Here is a 21,955-nt window from a genome sequence, read left to right on the forward strand (position 1 = left end):
GTGTCCTTTTCAAAACAAATTAAATATTTTGAGAAGAGAATTCTGGGCTGTCTGTTTTGTCCTCACCCCCCTTCAGTGTTTCCTCCCTTTGTGTTATTCTAGGGGCATGAGGGCTGAGCCAGGAGAGTTTGAGCTTATTAGAACCCTCCCAGGCACCCCTTTGATCACCACACCCTTGGCCAGAACACCTGTGCCTCAGTTTCCTCATCTGTCAGATGGAACTAATTCCTGCCCTGCCTGCCTTGCAATTTATTGGGCAAGGACAAATAAAATAGCAGACCGCGATGCTTCAGGGTGCCAGTGCCATTGTCACTGACTGACTCAGCATTAGGGTCCCTGGGTCCCCTGCTCAGGACTGGCCTGGGTTCCCCCAGGGCTTTCATCTGGAGGGTGGGGGCAGTCCCTGCTGCAAACCCTTCACCCCTTCTCCCTCCCCTCCGTTCCCTCCAGTGTGGGAGCTGGTAGGGGCTGCTTTCTCATAGGGCAGGGAGCTGCCTTTTCACCACTAGGACTGCTCCACCCTGGCCTCCGCACACGGCATGCTGTTAGGGCCTTATGGTTTGAGGGACCGTGAACCACTTGTAATTTTGTTTCTGAGGAGCAAAAAATGCACTTGGACTTTGGAGACACACACAAAATTTTTTTTAATAGACTTAAAAAAAAAATAGCCATTTTACAGTTAAACATTGAGGCTCAGAAAGACCAGGTGATATACCCCAACTCACAGCGGTGATACTAAAATTCAACCCTAGAGAGGGGGTAGAATGACAAACTCCCTGAGCAGCCCGGGCAGGCAGACTGCTCCCAGCCATGGGATGAGGGCAAGGCCTCATATTCAGTGTGACCTTTGGGCCCTCCTACCTCCTTGCAGCTGACAGAGCCTTCCACTATCAGCAACTGGGGGACTCCCACCCTCACTGCAGCTCCCAGTGTTTGCGGTAACTGTTGTTCTCCAGGCCTGAGCTGGGTGCTTGGAGGCCACGTCTCCATTAAACCCCCCAGAGAAGGATGCTGTTAGCCATTGTACAGAGTGGGAAACCAAAGTTTAGAGAAACCCCGATCAGCAAATAAATATTTAGTAAGCATCTATTTTGTGTTGGCCCTGTCTCCTGCCCTCAATGTGGTGGGAGAAACAGGCGAACATGAGGTGGACAAAAACAGAATGACAGATTGTGGTAAATTGTGTTTCTGAGAATGAGACTAATTATATGGGGGGGAGGTCAGGGAAGACCTCTCTGGGGGTGACACTGAAGCTGAGACTAGAAGGATGTGACTTGCCCCCGAGGTTCACACACAAATGGGGTGCAGAGCCAAGACTCCTGCAGTAGCTTCTGAGCCCCATCTATGCCCCTCCATTCCCCTGCAGACACAGCCCTTCTGGCTTACTGTCTTAGTCATCTAGTGCTGCCATGACAGAAATACCACAAGTGGATGGCTTTAACAAAGAGAAATTTATTTCCTCACGGTAAAGTAGGCTAAAACTCCAAATTCAGGGTGTCGGCTCCAGGGGAAGGCTTTCTCTCTTGGCTCTGGAGGAAGGGCCTTGTCCTTGATCTTCCCCTGGTCAAGGAGCTTCTCGGGCGTAAGGACCCCATGTCAAAAGGTCCTACTTTCTTGGTGGTATGAGGTCTCCAACTCTCTGCTTGCTTCCCTTTCCTTCTATCTCTTGATAAGCCCAGGGAAACCCCCTTTACCTTGGATCAGGGAGGTGAGCTGAGCGAGGGTGGTATTACAATCCCACCCTAATCATCTCAACATAAAATTACAATCACAAAATGGAGGACAACCACACAATACTGGGAATCATGGCCCAAACAAGTGGATACACACGTTTTTGGGGGGACATAATCTATGATAACTGACCAAGGGGCTGAAGCACAAGAAAAGCAGTTACAAAAGGAGCCCATGGTGATCAGAACCATGACACCCTCGGCTTCTTGTCCCTGAAGAATTTTTCAGTTGGGAATAAGACTCAAAGAAGCTGAGTGAGGCAGATGTAACTTAAAGCAAAACGTTTGGCCCTAGGGGTCAAACGTTTAGGCAAAGGCCTTGCCCAGACCCCTGCCCTCTCCCTCCCCCATTCACCCCGTGGCGTCCCTGAGGGCTGGGCTGCATCATGGTAGTTATCTGACCCCAGCCTTGAGCACAGTTGATCGGTCAAGGGACAGCATGTGACCCGACTGGGCTTATTGAGGCCCTTCCCTAAGGTTTGTCTGTTTCTCTCCAAGGATGACTTGTGACACACCACACTTTCCACCCTGCATTTGGTTCTCTCCCTGGAAGCAGAGATTTGTGCAGCCACAGGAAGGATATGGCAAACATGGCAAAGCTGTGCCATCTCTGCTGAGTATGTGGTAGCTAAGGACACAAGGCTTTGGAGCAAGACAGTCCTAGGTTCAAACCCTGTGTCCATTTGGGATATGATCTTGGGCAAATCACTTCCCCTCTCTGGGCTTTGATTTTTTTCTCTGTAGAACAGGGCACCAGCTCAGTCTTGGGAGGATTGCACACGCAAGCGCCTGGCACAAGGCAGTTGCTTTATGGTGACGGTCATCTCCTGCTGTGCAGCTGCCACCATCAGGGATGGGTGTCAACCGGATGGTGTGGGATGCAGCCAGGGTCAGACCAGCTGTGTGCCTTAGGCATGTCTGTCCACCTGTCTGAGTTGTTTCCCGCTCTATATAACAAGGCTGTGGCGAGGCCAGCCCAGGGTGTGTCTGACGCAGCAGCTCGGTGTTCAAGTCCCCAACCCCTGGGCTCCCTGGGGGACACATTTCCAAAGCTGAGCCCGTGCCCCCTCTTTGGTTGCACCCAGCGACCAGACAGCCCTTCTGCACCTCCCCCGGCTGTGCCAGGCCAGACCAGCTGGCAGCTCCTGACGTCAGCACTAATCTGGGAAAGCTGCCAGCCAGAGACAGGGTGAGGGGCAAAGGAAATGGGAAACAGATTTCAAGATGGGTGCACCTAGCCCCCCAGGCAGCCCTGAGCTCTCAGCAGCTTCTCACTCTGCAAACCCTCCCCACCACACTGGCTGACGCCTGGATTTAAGAAGGAGGAGCGGGGAGACGGATTTTAAGCAGCAGCTCAGTCAGCAGGAGCGAGGCTTCCTAGGGCACACAGCTCCGCCTTCCCCCATCTGCCCCCGACAGGGAGCCAGGGACATCCATTCGGTCTGGACTCCAGGCCAGCTCCAAGAAGCCCCCAACCGAAGGCCAACCGGCCCTGGCCTACTGCCTCCAGCCTGTGCAGGACCCACCTGGGCTGCAGGGCAGGTGGGAGCAAGGGGGACTCTTGGCAGGTTCTCCCTGAGCCCGAAGCCAGTGTGTGGGTCTTCACCCTTTATGTCGGCCCAGCCTCAGAGCACCCCATTTCATAGAGGAGGACCCTGAGGTTCAAGAGGGTCTCAGGCAACTTGCCCTAGGGCTTACATCAGAGCTGAAATTCAAACCCACATCTGGTGGCTCCCAAACCAGCTTTCATTGTTGCCTCAGCCGTCTACTGGCCCAGGTGCTGGCACTACCTGGGTCTGTCCACACTGGAAGGACACCCCCCTCCAACTCCTCACTCGGCCTCTTGGAGGTCAGCCAGCCAAAGCAGCCAGAACCAAGGCCTGCTCTGACATCTGCCCATGGCTGCCCCCAGCCACCCTGGCTGGCAACGGTGAGTCTGACAGGGGTGGGAAGGATAAGACTGACATTTGTCCCATATGCTGGGCCAGCTCTTCACAGTGAACCCCATTTGGTAAACGTGGAAACTGAGGTTTAGAGACAGGAAGTGACTTCCCCAAGGCCGCACTGTGCCTACAGCCCCTTCCCTGAACTCTTTCTTGGTCCTTGCCCACTCAGCTGGGCTCCACAGGTCCTGGGGTTCACTTGCCCCTGTATCCAGCTCTCTTGCGCCTTCTCCGTCCTATCCCTGGCATGCCCTGTCCTCTTGGCTGCCAGGGTCAGAGGCTTTGGACAACAAGGATCTTGGAAGTTCTTAGGTCCACGCCCCCCACTGAATGGGTAGATAAGAGACCCAGAGAAGGCAAGCATCTACCCAAGTTCACACAGCAAAATCGGGCACAGACTGAGTACTCCTGGGTCTCCACACCTCCACCTCTCTGAGGTCACCCCAAGATGATTACCAGGTGGCCTTCACTCAGGGAGAGCGCTGGCTGCTCCTGACCCCAACCCGGGCATGAGCTGCTCATAGAAACCTGGGCTCATCCTAGTCCCGTCCCCAACTTGCTGTGTGACACAGCCTCAGTTTCCTCCTCTGTAAAATGGGATGCCTAACTTAGGTTGCTGTGAGCCTGGGACAACCCAGCGGGTGAGGACCCACACACAAGCCACATCCCTCTCTGAGCCTCATCTTCCTCATCTTTGTCCTGGGGACAGGATCCTAGCCCTGCCCACTTGTCAGGGTCATTGTGAGGTTCTTTGAGAGGCTGGCTAGAATCCCCCTATAAACTTCAAGGGACAGGGCATGGGACAGTGCCACAGCCCAACCCATCTGGGACCCAGAATATGATGACAACTGCCTCGCAGCCCCCCCCCCACGAACCCGTTCCCCACAGACTTAACGATGTCTGCAGATCCACCGTGGGGAAGCGGGAAGCTGGAGGCTGAAGACGACGCTGGAAGGTAGCAGTGCCAGGCCACTCCAGGAACAAGAATATGGCTGTTTACCTGGGATCTGAGTCCAAAATTGCTTTGTTCCAGGTCTGTGGCAGGGCTGGGTCATGCCCACTGACCCCAGGACTCTGTGTCTGAGAAGCTGCTGGACTGACCCCAACCCACCCAGAAATCGTGCCCTAAAGCTCTGAAGTATAAGCCTTGGGCATAACCAGGGCAGGAGGCTGGAGCCCTCAGCCAGGAGCCAGGAGTCCTGGGTTCTAGTGCCCAGCCCACTACATACTCACTGGCCCCTCCTTGCTCAGGGCCTCAGTTTACCCATCTGCCTAAGAGGACTGGAAGTGTGGGTCTCAAAACTCACGTTCAGACTCTGTAACACAGCTGGGCCTTTGCCCATGGTTGAGCAAGCCCAGCCTGCCCTTACTTTTCCTCTCTTCTCTGCCTCTCAAACTCCTAGTCATGCCTCCTCCAGGCCCTGATCAGATGTCCCCTCTACCAGGAAGTCCTCATCAACATTCCCAATGAGATAAAACACGTGAAATACTTAAAGCAGTGCTTGGCACTGAGCCATAAAAAAAAAGAACCAGTGCCTTTGAGTTGATTCTGACTCATAGCGACACTGAGCCATATGTGTTAGCTATTACCCTCATCACCACCCCCATTTTACAGACAAGAAACTGAGGCTCAGAGAGCATAAATGGCTTGTCCTAGACCTACGGCTTGTCAGTGGTGGGACCAAGACTGGACGCAGGGAGCCCAAGTCCAGGAACCTCCCTCTCAGCTTCCCCTCCCATTACTCTGGACAAAGTGTCCCTGTCCCAGGTAAACCCAGCCCCTTCCTCCCCAACAGGTACCCATCCTTTGCACCTGCGGTCTCCCATGCCTCTTGTGTCATCAATTCCTGCCTTTCTTCTAGAGCATTCCATCAGTCCACAAGCATGCTGTAACATCTTCCATCCTAAAAAAATACCAAACCCCCTGGCCCTGCTGCCTGCCAGGAACGCCCATTCTTCTGCTCCCTTTACAGCAAAGCACCTTGAAGTGTCTACACGCACCGTCTTCGCCGCCAGCCGGCTCCAGTCTAGCTTTGCCCCTCCACTGAGGCCCCCTGGCTGAAACCATCCACTTCAAGGTCACTGATGACCTTTGTGTTGGCAAACCAACGCAGGTCAGTGCTCAAAATTCTCAGTGCCCACTTCTGAGCAGCACTGGCCCTAGCTGCTCGCTCCCACCTTCCGGAAACACTGTCCTCACTTGGCTCCAGATTCTCCTCCTTCCGCAGCCACTCTGGCTCCTTTTCCTTGGCTGGTTCCTCCTCATCTCTCCGAACTCCACATGTCAGAGGCCCCTAGCCTACGTCCTGGTGTTCTGCCGGCCTACACCCGCCCCCTGGGTGATTCACCCAGCCTCGAGGCCTGGAGTTCCATGTATGCCCTGACAGTTTCCAAATGTGCATGTCCAGCCTGACCCTCTTCCCTGAGCACCGGATCTACCTGCCTACCTGGCACCTCCACTTGGACCTCTGCCATGCTCTCGACCTAACCTGGCCAGAGGGAGAGTGGCGGTCTCCCCCAAAGCATCCTCCCCCAGGTTTTCCTTCCAAGTAAGGGGCCCCACAGTTCACCAGGTGCTCAGACCAACAGCCTCAGGGTCCGCCTTGATGCCCCTGTAGCTCAGCCCCATTGTCTGCAAATCCCACCCGCGCAGGGTCCAGCCACTTCTCCCCCTCCCCAGTAGTCCCAGCCACTATCACCTCCTGCCTGAATTACATTGGCATTATCTTTCTAATCTCCTCTGTTTCCACCCTGCAGCCTGTTCTCGGCACAATGGCCTGTGTCTCCCTCACACTCAGAATCAAATCCAAACTCCTCACTGCCGCCTGAAATCCCTGCAAGGCCTGGCCTGCTTTACCCTCCCTGTTTCCCAGCTCCTGGTTCTGGCCACTTTGACCATCTGGCTCTTCCTGGGTCCTGATAATTCCTTCCTGCCGTTTCATCCGCCTGGAGTGCTCTCCCGGGGTCTGCCCCGCCCAGGGCTAAGCACAGAGTAGCTGCTCACAAAACACTATGGGCTCAATTGGGGAAGCTGACCGGGCCAGGGCCATGTGTGGCGGGAGCGCCCTGTCACCACCAGGTGGCGGTGTAGATACGTCCCTGGGCGTTGACCCGGTCCGTTTGTCCTCAGCAAGTCTCCCGTGCCAGGTAGCGCAGCGGGAGCCCGGGCACCGGCTGACACCGCCCTGCCTGCCCACCGGTGGATCTAGGCGGACGTGGGTCAGGGTCAGGAGGGGCTGATGCCCTTGCAGTGGTCGGAGGCACCCACAGAAGTCTGGGAGGAAGAGAGGACCGGCTGCCTTGTGGCCTGTACTTATTAGGTGCTTTCTGGGGAGGGGTGGATGTGAAGGTATGGGGTGGGGGGACTGGAACTCAGCCAAGAAGGCGCGTGGGGATGGTGGGTCCTGGGGAGGACTCGGACTTGGAGCTGGTTAGCAGACCCGGGTTTGCATCCCACCTCCCCCAGTCCTCTGTGTGGCCTTTGGCAATTCAGGTGCCGGCTCTGAGCCTCAATTTCCCCATCTGTTAAAAGGGGATAATAAATGGATGTAAGCAAGGACTGAGACCCTGTGTGGGGGAGCTGAGGCAGGCTTGCTCTATCAGAATGAGGCTGAGGGTCATTTTTTTTGTGGGGGGCCTTTCCAGTGGTAGGTGGTGTGTGGATTTGGAGAAAAGTGGGTGGACAGGAAATCAGGAGCCCTGGGGCCACAGCCTTCCCCTCCATCAAAAGTGACAAGGTCTCTGGGGCCTCCTCTGCCCTGGGATCTGTGGCTTGGATGCCTGTGTGTCTGTGAGTGTGTGATCACATGTCTGTGTGTCTATCCACATATGATCGTGAGTCTGTGTGATTGTGTGTGTTTGTGAGTCATTGTGTGAATATGTGTCTATGTGGTTGTGTGTTTGTGGTTGATGGGATGTGTGTCTATATGATTGTGTGTGTGGGTGGTTGAATGTGTGTGATTGTGCGTGGGTTTGTGAGTGATTGTGTGCGTACATGTGTGTGATTGTGCGTGGGTTTGTGAGTGATTGTGTGCGTACATGTGTGTGATTGTGCGTTAGTGTTTGTGAGTGTCCCCGTGTGTGTGTGTGTGAGACTGTGTATGTGTGTTTGAGCACAGTTCGCGTGTGTCTGTGCAAATGTGTCTGTGTCACACTCCTGGGCCTGGGGATGAGGACAGGCTGCCTGTCATCCTGGCAGAGAGGACGGGGGTTCCAGGGAGCTAGGGGCTTTCATCCCCATGCCAGGAGGGGCCCACAGAGCTGGGAAAACCTGCCCAGTCAGCAGGAGGGGTGCTGCCACGGCACCTCTTCTGCTCCCGCCCTCCACATCTCTGACAGTTGACTTCTTGCTCCATTTCTCCCCTTGGAGCACCCAATGCTTCCTGATTTGCATGGAATTTGAATAATTTGCATCTGGATCCCTGAGATCTTTCTTCCATAAGGAGCACCCCTTACCCCTGCAGCCCAGTCAAGGATGCTATGAACTTCCTGAGAGTAAGGGGGCCAAGGACCAAGCTGGAGGGGCCCTGTCCCCAGGTCCCCCACCTCACTCTGTGCAGAGATTCAGCCAGCAGGAGGACAGGAGTACACTCCTCCTCTTTGAGCCTGAGTTTCCCCATTCGCTAAAAGAGGATCCTGGCCCTGCCCCAGCTTCCCAAGGCAGCTGTGAGGCTGGCGGGGCCCAGGCTGCCAGGGCCCAGGCTGCCATTTTCCAATGGATTTGTTGCAGTAGAACCTGGTTCTCAGCCTCAATCTTCTCCAGAAGGCCGATATATAAAACAGATGGAAAAGGTATTTCATCTACATAAACTTCTAAGCTTAAGGTGGTGACAGGCCCTTAGTCTGAAGTTTCTTAGGAGGGAAAGTGTTTGAAGATCCTGATGGACACACGTCCTGCCTGGGGCGTTGTGAAGGCCACAGTGTGGCTGCTGGGAGCTACTCCGGGACCCAGTCTACTTCTGCAGCTTGTCTGAGTCACGCAGCAAGACAGCCTTGAGGCTCGCAGACAAAAATCAAGCCTTGGTGACAGTTCCAAGGCCCAGCCAGGGTCCTGGTGTCCACAGAGTCCTGTCTGATGACCCCTGGCCCTGGCTGCCCCCAGAGGAGGGGTGGGACCCTGGACAACCTCCATGGCCTTTCTGGGCTCAGGTTCCCCTTGCAGGCACGAGGAGGCTGGGGCCACCTCCAGGCCCTCTCTACCGCAGCAGGTCTGGATTCTGTGACCTGAGGCACTAGCCCTGGCCTGGCTCCTCCACGGCCCCTTAGAAGCCTGGTGGGTGTGTCTGGAAGCCTGGTGGGTGTGTCTGGAGGGAACCTTCAGGGACTGGCCTGGGGGCTCAGTGGGGACAGAGGAGACAGGGCAGGCTGGTGAGGAAGGGTGGGAAGGGTGGGGGTTAGGGAGCTGGCCAAAGCCTGGGAGTTTAAAAATAAATCCTGTCTGGGTGCTGTCAGCTACAGCCACAGCTCCCAGGGCCTAGTGACATCACCAGGGCACAGGATGTCCCTGGCAGGGGCTGGGGGTGCAGAGGGGACACAGTGATGGGGGAGGGGTCCTGATCTGCCCTTTCTTCATCTGGGAGCTGTCTGTGTTTGGGGAAAGCCGACCAAGGCTGTGCTGAGCCCACAGAGCCCCTGCTAGAGACCTCTCCTCCCCCAACACTTGAGAGCACCCCATTTTTTAACAGCCTTAACTCAAAAAACCCATTGCCATTGACTCGATTCCAACTCATAGCGACCGTATAGGACGGGGTAGAACTGCCCCATAGGGTTTCCAAGGCTGTAAATCTTTTCGCAAGCAGACTGCCACATCTTTCTCTGGTGGAGCAGCTGGTGGCTTCAAATCACCGACCTTTAGATTAGCAAGCCAAGCGTTTAACCACTGCATCCCCAGGGCTTCCTTCTAAGAGCTTGATTAAGATATAATCCACATACCCTACGAGTCATCCATTTAAAGTGTACAATTCAATGAATTTTAGTCTATTCACAGGTATGTGCAGCCATCGCCAAAGTCCATTTTACAGCACTTTCATCACCCCAAAAAGAAGCCCTTTAGCTCTCACCCCTTATTCTTCTGTTCCCCGCCCCATCCCTGAAGCCCTAAACCACTAATCTACTTTCTGTCTCTGTGGATCTCCTTTTACTCTGGACGTTCTTATGAATGGAGTCATATAGCATGTGGTCTTTGTGACCGACTTCTTTCACTGAGCATGTTTTCAAGATCCATCCATGTTGTAGCATGTATCAGTACTTCCTTCCTTTTTATGGCCGAATTATGTTCCATTGTATGATTCCATAAAGATTACAGCCTTGGACGCCCTGGGGGGCAGTTCTACCCTGTCCCGTAGGGGCGCTATGTGTTGAAATCCACTCGGCAGCAAAGGGTTTTGGTTTGGGTATGGATACACCCCATTTTATCAGTTGATGGACATTTGGGTTGTTTCTACCTCTTGGCTATTGTGAACAGCGTTGCAATGACCATTCGTGTACAAGTGTCTGTATGGCCATGTGGGAAACAATCCATTTTGCAGCTGGGACACATGAGGCCCAGGAAGGTTGTGACCTGCCCAGCGTTCCATTTTGGGAGATCTGGGTGGCACAACAGTTAAGCGCTTGACTGCTAGCCGAAAGATTGGTGGTTTGAACCCACCGAGAAGCGCCTTGGAAGACAGGCCTGGCAATCTCCTTCCAAAAGGTCACAGCCTTGAAAACCTTATGGTGCAGTTCTACTCTGCACACATGGGATCGTCATGAATCTGAACTGACTCGATAGCAACCAACAACAATGACAGGACTGAAAGCCAGCTCTGCCTCTCAGGTGGTGGCTCTGGAGGCCTGGTTGGCCTGGGGCAGCAGGAAGACCATGTGGGGAGAGGCTCACCTAGACAGAGGGCAGGAAAAAAAAAATTTTTTTTTTTTGAGAAGGCCCCAAATGAGCAAATGCCCAACACTGTGCTTGCCCTGGACTGTCTAGAACAAATGGGTTCCTCCTGCCAGCATTGCCTCTGCTCCTCACTCAGACCCCAATGCGGGACTGGGCACAGGTTAGTGTCATCCATTTTATAGATGAGGAAACTAAGGCCAGAGGGTCAGAATCACGTGCTGCAAGCCACACAGCACCATCGTGCCCGGCTACGATAGGGGCTCATCTCTCCTGGCTCCTTCCATAGCCGCCCAGGCCAGCTTGAGCTTCTGATAGGTAGACAGCCAGGTCCAGAGCCAGGGTGGGTGTATGGGGGGTTGCCACGTAGATACGGGGGTGGGAGGGTCACCCTGGTTCCAGCCTCCCTCGCACCCCTCTCCCTCCCTTCTCCTCCACCTCTGTGCCCCTGCTCCACAGGGCTCTGGCCCCCTGCTGCCTTCAGGACACAGTCCAGCCTCCTTCCCCACCAAGGCCCTCCTTGCATGTCTGTCAGTCAGTCCAGCCTTATCTCTCACCATGTACGCACCACACTTTAAGCCTCAGCCTCCCCAAATTGCTTACAGATCCCCCAATCATTGCCTCTGAGCCTTTAACAAGCTGTTCTCCCTGCCTGGAACGCCCCTTCCACGTCTTTCTGGTAAAGAGCTCCTATTCATCCTTCAGCATTCCGCCCTGGACCACCACTGCCCATCGGGTCATGGTTACACAATCAGGTTACCATCATGATCGTTGTATGCTGGTCCCCACCCCTCTTCCTGGACTTTTTAAGGGCAGAAACTGTATTTTACTCATCTCTTGGGGCCCAGTGTCTACTTAGTGCCTGGGTAAAGGAATGAAATTGGGTCCCACTCCTGCGCCTTCCCCATCCAGGGGCTTTGTCCTAGTCATACTCCCTCTCTGAGTCTGGTAAAATGGGGACACTCTCTGGCCACGTCTATCCTCCAGGAGATCTTCACACAGTCTACCTTTGCCTTTCCCCTCTGCCCTGCTTTTCATTCTGCCCCACGGAATCAAAGCAGGTGGCAGTCCCAATCTGCCTCCCTCCTCCTGTCCTCTTGCTCATCTCCAGAAAGGGACTGCCCCCAAGAGCAGCCACCAAGGGGCTCCCAAACCTTAAAAAGTTGAGGACTCCCCTAGGGAGTGTATTTCAAATGCACAGTCCCAGGCCTCATCTCCAGGAGGCCTACTCAGAGAAGCCTGGTGCGGGGCCCTGGAATGGGCATTGTTAACCGGCTTCCCTTCCAGTGGCCTTGATCCTGCTTTAGCTGAGCCCCCTGGAAGCCCACCATGACGCCCTCACCAAGTGGAGAGAGAGTAAGAGGTTCAATGGTGGGACTGGAGGCTGGGGAAGACCTCAGGGGCAACCACCTTCTCTCTTTGCCCCACTTGGAAGGTCGACAAGTAGCCCTAGACGAGGGAGGGGAGGGCTTCCTCAGTTTCTGGGCCAAGGTGAGAGCCAGCTGGTGGCAGGCGCGCGGCCCTCCTCTGCGCCTGCACGTAATGCACAGGTCGGTGCGCGGGGCCTGGCCCGGGGCCCGCGAAGGTGAGTCCGCCCTGGTGTCACCTCTCCCCTCGGAGCACTGGCTGGTGGGGAGACAGACGCGGATATAAATAACGGCCAGGCGAGGCGGGATGAAATAAGTGCGAGGAGCCAGGCAAGATCCTCGCCTGAGGGCCGGGGAGGCGGGACGCGCTCAGGGGGAAGTGGGGCACGGGCCTGGCATGGGAGAAGGTCCTTCGAATCCCCAGTGACCTTTGGTTCAGCCCCGGCAGAGCTGGAGGGCTCCGGGGACCCAGAGGCCGGGGCCAGGGGCTCCCAGGCTGAGCACCCAGCGAGGGCGAAGGCAGAGTGTGGATGGAATGCCTGCCCTACGGGAAGGGCAGGGGCTGCAGCGGAGCAGGGGTGCCCCACCAAGGGGTGCGGGCTCTGCTGCAGCGAGAGGGTGCCCCCCTTGGTGGGCTTCCCGGGGGCAGCGTGGCGAGCTCCGCAGGCCCCTGCCCGGCAGAGCCTGGTCTTTCCAGGTGTCCGCCCCCCACCCACCGAGATGGCTGGCGCGCGGAGGGGGATGCTCTGGTGTCACGAGGACGGAACAGCTGGGCTATTCATAGGCGGGGGGGGCGGGAGCGGAGCGCCCCCGTGAGCTCCCCTCCCCCCACCCGGCGGTGACGCAGCCGCACCGCCCCTTACGTAACCCCTCCCCCTCCCCGTGCGCCTCCGTGCGTGTGGGAGGGAGGGAGGCGGGGACAGGCCAGGGCGCCAGTTCTCCGCGCCGGGCTACGACCTAGCCTTCTCTGCCTTCCCCTTAGGGCCGAGGGGAAACTGAGGCCCCTCCCCAGCGGGGCACAGCGGGAGAGGGTAGGAGGAACGGTGCGGGGGTGGGGTGCCAGCCCTCGCTAGGTGCGGTGAGCCCTAGGGGAACCCGGATTAGGGTGGGGGTCCCAGCTCTGCCAGGGGCCCCAGCTGCCTCCTCTGAACCGTGGGGCTGGTTTCCTTCCCTGATCTGGACTTCGGGGGCTCTGGAGGCCCCCTGCGCCAGTCTCCCCCTAGCCTGTGTGTGTGGCAGCAGTGAATCTGGAATTCTAGACTGGACAGTGGAGCCCAGGGGTGTCAGTGCTCTGCCTGCGGACTGCGTGACCTTGGGCCGACCTTGCACTTCTGACCCTCAGTGCCCCCACCTACAACGTGAAGCTGCGCCTTGACCCTTCCTCCTGGTGTTTAGGGAAGACCTAGATGTGTCAGCACCTGCTGAACACTTAGCAAAGTAACTGTGCCTTGTTGCTCTAACCACTTCCACCCCTACCCAGAGACTTGGCTCAGTGCAGGACCTTGGCCAGGGCCTGGGCTGGTGGGTGCTCTGCTGGGCCAGTCTGCTCCTTGTGGACCTTGCCCTTTGCTGGAAGCACGTGGTGCAGGCCTGCCCTGTGGCCTGGCCAGAGCAGCAGGCAGGGCTGGCCCTACTTGGCCCTCTCCCCAGAAGGCCCCAGGGAACACTTTGGGTCCACCCTCACTGGCTGTGGTAGCCCACCCATTACCTATTTTTAGCTCTTACCAAGGGCAGCCTGGAGCCCTGGTGGTGATATGGTTGCTAACCAAAAGGTTTGCAGTTGAGGTCCACCAGGCGCTCCTTGGAAACCTTCCAGGGCAGTTCTGTCCTATAGGATCACTATGAGTCAGAATCGACACAATGTAGCAGGTTTAAGGACAACCTTTGGGAGAGGAAGGTGTCTGCCCAGGTCTCTGTGAAGCTCACACAGTGGGAGCCTCAGTCTCCTCATCTTCAAAGTGGGGAGAATCACCCCTCCCTCCCACCTTTCTCACTGCTGTGCAGATGATGTGAAATCTCTGCTTCCTCATGTTGGGCCTGGACTGTGAGCCTGGGGCTTTATGCTCCTTTTACCTTCAAACAGTGATAAGAGGTGAGAATCTTACCCTTTTACAGTTGAGGAAAACAAGAGGTGAAGTAACTTCTCCAGGTAGGCTAACCAACTGCCGTGTGACGGATCCTTTTTACACACCCTTTCTTGCCATGGTCTTGTAGCTCCCACCAAATGATTGGGTGGGACTATGTAAATAAGGTGCTTGTGGCCCACTAAGGGATTGGACAGCTTGCTAATGATGCAGATAAGGTGCATAGCATTCTTGCAGGGGCGGGACCATGCAAATAAGGTATATGGAACCCTACCGAGGGGATTGGTCAGTTTTGTCATCCCACTAGGCTTAAAATGAGCCATCTCAGAGGTGGAAAGAGGGAACCCCACTACCACCAAGAGAGAAGACCTGGAGTGGAGCTTGTGCTTTGAACCTGGGATCCCTGTGCTGAGAACCTCCTAGACCCAGGAGACAGAGCTGTAACACCAGAGATGGTAAGAGTCGGCCAGAAGCAGCAGCAGAGAAATGGCAACAGCAGAGGCAGGTGAACCAGAAGACTGGAGGAAATGGCGTGGTGGGCTTCCTGGCCCATGGAGTGAGAAAACTGAGGGCACTTGGGCAGGAGGCTTGCTGGCGGAGTGGGGTGCCTCTGGGCACTTATTGGTGGAGCTATAGAGCTTTGTAACACTTGCCCTAGCAGGCCAGAGGCCAGGCTGGCCCAAGATGGCTGAGCGGCAGAGGGTTCGAGATGCCAAGGGCCAGAGAGAGGCCTGCCTGCAGGCATAGCTGAGAAGAGGCTGTCCTGATGGAAGAACTATATCCTGAACTGTAACCTGTTACTTCCCTAATAAACCCCATAATTGTGAGTATTGTCTGTGAGTTCTGTGTGGCCACTGCCACGGATTATGGAACCCAGCAGAGAAGTAGAGGGTGCTGTGGGAGAGAGGGATGGCTGGTGTCAGAATTGGTAAAATGATTGAAGAATGGAGGCATGTCTGACCTCCACCTCGTAGGAATCAGCTTTGGGCTGTTGATGCTGATAATGGTTCTCTGTCCCCCTCATGAAGTTAGAGGAGGAGGTCAGTGCTGCTGCCATGCCATTTTTACATCTCTAACATGCCATTTTTAAACCAACCATCCTGGTTGCCCTGGGACTGAGGGGTTTCCGAGGACATGGGACTTTCGTTGCTAAAAAGGAGAGTCACCCTAACTTCAGGCCACACACCTCGCAAGTGACAGTGTCTGTGTTCAAACTCTGGCTGGAAGCAGACTGTCACATCTTTCTCCTGCGGAGCCGTTGGTGGGTTTGAACTGCTGACCTTTCAGATAGCAGCCAAGGGCTTAACCACTGTACCACTGGGGTGCCTTTCGTAAAGATTACAGTGTAAAAAATCCAATGGGGCAGCTCTACTTTGTCACATGGGGTCGCTATTATTCAAAATCAACATCATGGTACCTACCAACAAGTAAACTTGATTCTATCAAGTACTTTTCTCTGTGAGAGTCATTATCCTCAACACTTCCTATGCATTCAAGCCCAGGGAAGTTGATGCCAGTTTTGAGGTGAAGATTGGAGATTCAGAGAGGTTAAGTGACCTGTCCGAGGTGACACAGACAGTAAGGGGCAGGGCCAGTGCTTGTGGCGTTCTGAAGTCTTTCTTCTAGAGCTTAACCCCACTGATGGCAGTTGGTGGTTGTATGGGACACAGGCCCAGGGTGGGAGGGATTGCTGAGAGCCCACAGGCGCCAGGAGCCCTGTCTCTCCGTCAGACGAGCTGGCCTGCTTCTTGCCAGTAGTGGTAGGACAGGTTGTAAGGACAAGCCCTTTGCCCAGGCTGGGCTGCCCCCCTCCCCCGCCACAGTGGGCAGGCTGCCTGAATCCTCTGCAGCTGCTGTTCCCTCTCAGTCAGCCAAGCCTGGAGCAGTCCGGGACATTGTGTCCAAAGACAGGGCCAGGCAGGCCCCATCCCCCTACCCAATGACCTCCCACCCTGCCCCTCTGGGCCTCAGGCCAGCCTGGCCTGTCCCTGGGCCTGGTACGAGCTGGAGGCCAGGACAGTGTCTCTGCTCTTCCTGGCTCACTGTAGCCCCTGGCTTAGAGGGGTGGCCGCCAAGTCTTCAAGGGGTAGGCTCCCCAGAGTCCCCCTCAGGAGGGGCCAGCTGGGCTACCGGGACACCTGTTTCCCTGCCCTTGGCATTTTTGCATTGCGTGTCCCAAAATGCCAGCTGAGCCAAGGTGAGAGGCTCCCTTGGGCAGAGAACCGACTATGTAGGGGCCTGTGCCCATGTGGGCTGGACGTAGCCTGGTCTCCCCACTTCATGGATGAGAAAGCTGAGGGTCAGAGAAAGGAAGAGAAGCATGTGAAAGCACACAGCCGTGAGCTGAGACTCCACTGTGCCAAGCAGGAAGGGGCTGGGGGCAGGGACAGCTGGAAGGGGCAGTCTCAGAGGGGTCTCTCTGGGCTCCTTCATACATCTCAGGTCTCAGTTTACTGCTGCTTACTCAGAGAAGCCTTCCCTGACACCTCGTGTCTAGAGGAGAACTCCCCGTTCCCAATACTGTATTCTGTTCTGTGTCATGTCATCCTGGTCTGTTTCCTTGAGATGTATCTCTGCCTGGACTTTCTTGTTTATTTGTCATATTTATTGATTAAAAGTGAGGATGGACATGTTATCAGGAAGGACCAGCCCCTGGAGAAGGACATCATGCTTCATAAAGTAGAGGATCAGTGAAAAAGAGGAAGACGCTCAACAAGATGGATTGACATAGTGGCTGCAACAATGGGCTTAAGTGTAGCAAGGGTTGTGAGGATGGCGCAGGACCAGGCGGTGTTTTGCTCTGTTGTACACAGGGTTACTATGAGTCGGAATCAACTTGATGGCACCTAACAACAATTGATTATCTTGCCTGATAGAACGTGGTCCCCAGAGGAGGGACTTTGTCTTGCTCCCAGCTGCCTCTCCAGTGCCAAGAACAGGGTCTGATACCTAGTAACCAGTTGCTGTCGAGTTGACCCCGACTCGTGGTGACCCCATGAGTATCAGAGTAGAACTGTGCTCCACAGGGTTTTTAATGGCCGATTTTTCAAAAAAAAAGTAGATCTCTGGGGGAGATGAGAGGGCAGAGGGGGTTAGAAGCTGGAGGAATGGACACGAAAAGAGAGAGTGGGGGGAAGGAGTGTGCTGTCTCATTATGGGGAGAGCAGCTAGGAGTATACAGCAAGGTGTATATAAATTTTTGTATGAGAGACTGACTTGATCTGTAAACTTTCACTTAAAGTAGAATAAAAATTAAAAAAAAAAAAAGAAACGTAGATCTCCAGGCCTTTCTGCCAAGGAGCCCCTGGGTGGACTTGAACCACCAATCTTTTGATTAGCAGTAGAGCACATTAGCCATCTGCATCACCCAGGGACTCCAGCACATAATACCAAAAAAAAAAAAGAAAAAAATCCCCAAAACCCCAAACTGGTTGCTGTTCAGTTGATTCCGACTCGTAGTGACCCTAAGTGAGTGTGCAGCGTAGAACTGCCCGACAGGATTTTCAAAGCTGTGACCTTCCAGATCACCAAACCTTTCTTCCAAGGCACCTCTGGGTGGGTTCAAACCAACAACTTTTCTGTTAGTAGTCAAGGGCTTAGCCATTTGTTCCACCTAGGGACACCCTAGCACATAATGGTGTTGTGTGCCATCCAGTCAATTGCGACTCATAGTGACCCTATTGGGCACAGTAGAACTGCCCCATAGGGTTTTCTAGGCTGAACTTTTTTCCCCCAGGGGAAAGGGGTATTTTTTATTGTTCTTGCAACTTTTTTTTGTAAGTTTAAAATTGTTTTTAAAAGAAAAAAGAACGTGTCCAAGATTACCTATCTAGTTAGAAGTAGGATTCAAACGCAGCTTAGGAACAAGCTCTCCATCCCTACTCTCTACTGGTTTATATTTTATTTTTTATTGTGCTTTAGGTGAAAGTTTAGAGCTCAAGTTAGTTTCTCATACAAAAATTTATACACACATTGTTATGTGACCGCAGCTGCTCCCCCTATAATGTGACCACACGTTCCTCCTTTCCACCCCAGATTTCCCTTGTCCGTTCAGCCAGCTCCTATCCCTTTCTGCCGTCTCATGTCGCCTCTGGACAGGAGCTGCCCATTTAGTCTCGTGTTTTTTTTTTTTTGTCTACTTGAGCTAAGAAGCACACTCTTCACGAGTATCATTTTATGTCTTATAGTACAGTCTATGCCTGAAGAGTTGGCTTCAGGAATGGTTTTAGTTCTTGATTAACGGAGAGTCCAGGGGCCATGGCTTCTGGGGTTCCTCCAGTCTCAGTCAAACCGTTAAGTCTGGTCTTTATACTAGTATTTGAGTTCTACACTCCACTTTTTTCCTGCTGTCAGGGACTCTCTGTTGTGTTCCCTGAGAGGGCGGTCATTAGTGGTAGCCAGGCACCATCTAGTTCTTCTGGCCTCAGGCCGATGGGGTCTCTGGTTTATGTGGCCCCTTTTGTCCCTTGGGCTAATATTTTCCTTGTGACTTTGGTGTTCTTCATTCTCCTTTGCTGCAGGTGGGTTGGGACCAATTGATGCATCTTAGATGGCTGCTTGCTAACTTTTAAGACCCCAGATGACGAGGCTGCAATTTTTACGGGAGCAGATTGCAAGGTCTTTTTTCCGTCAGAGCCACTGTGGGTTTGAACCATCAACATTTCTGTTGCACAGTGCAGGGAATTACTTAATATGGCCCTTTTAGCCATTCATGGTCTTGTAATGATTGGGTGGGACTATGCAAATAAAGTGCTTGTGGCCCACCAAGGGATTGGACAGCTTGCTAATAATGCCAGATAGGTGCATGGCACCCTTATGGGGATGGGACCATGCAAATGAGGTATATGGAACCCTAACAAGGGAATTGGTAAGTTTTGCCATCCCCTTAAGGCTTAAAATGAGCCACCTGAGATGTGGAAAGAGGGGACCTCACTACCACCAAGAAAGAAGAGCTGGAAGTGGAGTATGTCCTTTGGACCCAGGGTCCCTGTGCTGAGAAACCCCTAGACCCAGGAGTGAGAGAGAGAGCTATAATACCAGAGATGTGGGAAATGGTGAGAAGTGGCTGTAGAGAAACAGTGGCAGCAAAACTAGAAGACCAGCGTGAGATGGTACAGTGGGCTTCCTGTCTCATGGAGCAAGACAGTTACCATGGGTGTGCGAACCCGCAGAGCAATAGAGCTGAGCACATTCGAGCAGGAGGCTTCCTGGCAGAGTGGGTTGGCTCCAGGAACTTGCCAGTGGAGCTAAAACAGCTTTGTAACACTTGGCCTGGGAAGGGCAGAGTCCAGGCCAAGGGCTGAGGGGCTGAGAGAAAGGGAGAGGCCTGCCTGCAGGCACGGCTGACAAGGTACCCTGATCGAAGAACTTTTTATCTTGAGTAATTCCTGATCCTGAAATGTAACCTGTTACTTCCCTAATAAGCTCTGTAACTGTGAGTATGGTCTGTGAGTTCGGTGTGCCATTACAACGAATTATCAAACCCAGCAGAGAAGTTGAGTGCCATGAGAGGGATGGCTGGTGTCAAAATTGGTAAAAAGTTTGGAGAGAGGAGGTATGTCTGACCTCTGCCTCATAGGAGTCAACCTTGGGCTGATGATGACCTTGATTCTCCCCCTTTGTGAAATTAGACAAAGAAGTCAGATGCTGCTGCCGTTTTTGCAGTTGGCATCTTTTTTCTTGCAGGGTAGCAGCCAAGTGTTTAGCCATTGCACCACCAGGGCTCCTAGCACACATAAACCCTTTGCTTTTGAGTCAATTCTGACTCGTAGCAACCGTATAAGACAGAGTAGAACTGCCCCAAATGGTTTCCAAGGCTGTAAATCTGTATGGAGGCAGACTGCCACATCCTTCTCCTGCAGAGCTGCTGGGGAATTGGAACAGCTGACCTTTTGGTTAGCAGCTGAGCACTTTAACCACTGTGCCACCAGGGCTCCTCCTAGCACACATAATAAGCCAAAAAAACCCACTGCCATCGAGTCAATTCCAACTCATAGCGACCCTATAGGACAGAGCAGAACTGCCCCATAGAGTTTCCAAGGAGTGCCTGGTGGATTTGAACTGCCGACCTCTTGGTTAGCAGCCGTAGCACTTAACCACTACGCCACCAGGGTTTCCAGCACACATAATGGGGCCAGTAAATGTTTTTTAAATAAAAAATTGAGTACTGTATTGATTGTGCCTTCTGAGCTTCTTGGTCATTTTTTAAAAACAGCTTTATTGGAGTATAATTGACATACAATAAGTTGTACATAGTTAAAAATTACAGTTCGATAAGCTTTGACGTTATCTACAAGTGAAACCATCACCACAATGTGCTTCCTTTTTTTTTTTGATTCCTCTCTCCTGTCCCTCCTCCCTCTTCTGTCGCCAGGAAACCACTAATTTGCTTTTTGTTACTGTGGACTAGTTTGTATTTTCTATAAATGAAATCAAACAGTTCGTACCTCATACTTTTTTTTTCTAGCTCTCCCTCAGCATTGTTATTTTGAGATTCATCTATGTGTATATCAACAGTTCATCCTTTTTTTTTTTTGACTTCTGAGTAGTACTCCATAGCATAGATGTACCAGAATTTGTTCAGCCATTCACCCATTGAAGAACACTTGGGTTGTGTCCAGTTTTGGGCCATTAAAAATAAAGCTACTATGAACATTTGTGTATAAGCCTTCATATGGACCTATATTTTCTTTTGGTAAAGGCTTAGGAATGGAATGTCTGGATCACACTCTAGGTATATGTTTAATTTTTTTTATCATGTTTTAAGTGAAAGTTTACAGTTCAAGTTAGTTTCTCATACAAAAATTTAGACACACATAGTTATGTGACCCTAGTTGCTCTCCCTGTAATGTGACAGCACACTCTTCCTTTCCACCCTGTATTTTTCGTGTCTGTTCAGCCAGCTTCTGTCCATTTCTACCTTCTCATTTTGCCTCTGAACAGGAGCTGCCCATTTAGTCTCATGTATCTACTTGAGCTAAGAAGCACACTCTTCGCAAGTATCATTTTATGTCTTATAGTCCAGTCTGATCTTTGTCTGAAGAGTTGGCTTCAGGAATGGTTTTAGTTTTGGACTAAAAGAGAGTTCAGGGCCCATGTCTTCTGGGGTCCCTCCAGTCTCAGTCAGGCCATTAAGTCTGGTCTTTTTACTAGAATTTGAGTTCTGCATCCCACTTTTCTCCTGCTCCTTCAGGGGCCCTCTGTTGTGTTCCCTGTCAGGGCAGCCATTGGTGGTAGTTGGGCACCATCTAGTTCTGGTCTCAGGCTGATGGAGTCTGTGGTTGATGTGGCCTTTCTGTCTCTTGGGCTCATATTTTCCTTGTGTCTTTGGTGATTTTCATTCTCCTTTGCTCCAGGTGGGTTGGGACCAATTGATGCATCTTAGATGGCTGCTTGATGCCACTCATCAAAGTGGGATACAAAACGTTTTCTTAATAAACTTTGTTATGCCAATTGACCTAGATGTCCCCTGAGACCATGGTCCCCAGACTCCCGCCCCTGCTACTCTGTCCCTCGAAGTGTTTGGTTGTATTCAGGTTGTATTCTTAGCGTTTGGTTTAGCCCAGTTGTGCTGACTTCCCCTGTGTTCTGTGCTGTCCTTCCCTTCATCTGAGGTAATTCTTGTCTACTATTTTTTTTATCTAGCTGGTGAATTCCCATCTCCCTCCCTCCCCACCTTCATAACCATCAAAGAATGTTTTCTTCTGTGTTTAAACCTTTTCTTGAGTTCTTTTAATAGTGGTCTCATACAATATTTGTCCTTTTGCAACTGACTAATTTCAGTCAGCATAATGCCTTCCAGGTTCCTCCATGTTATGTTTTGTGGATTCATCATTGTTCTTTATCACTGTGTATTATTCCATTGTGTGACTATAGCATAGTTTGTTTTTCCATTCATCCTTTGATGGGCATCTCTAGGTTGTTTCCATCCTTTTGCTATTGTGAACAGTGCTGC

General features: G+C 52.9%; 1 long non-coding RNA gene across 1 annotated transcript; it reads left to right on the top strand.

Annotated features, from left to right (window-relative positions):
* The first annotated feature begins 12,319 nt into the window (after positions 1 to 12,319).
* LOC126074783 (uncharacterized) lies at positions 12,320 to 14,887 on the top strand. The gene is made up of 3 exons (XR_007517027.1): positions 12,320 to 12,948; positions 14,309 to 14,456; positions 14,660 to 14,887. It is a non-coding gene; the product is annotated as an uncharacterized LOC126074783 (long non-coding RNA).
* Positions 14,888 to 21,955: the final 7,068 nt, after the last annotated feature.

Source organism: Elephas maximus, chromosome 4 (assembly GCF_024166365.1).
Source record: "Elephas maximus indicus isolate mEleMax1 chromosome 4, mEleMax1 primary haplotype, whole genome shotgun sequence".
NCBI classification, from domain to species: Eukaryota; Metazoa; Chordata; class Mammalia; order Proboscidea; family Elephantidae; genus Elephas; species Elephas maximus.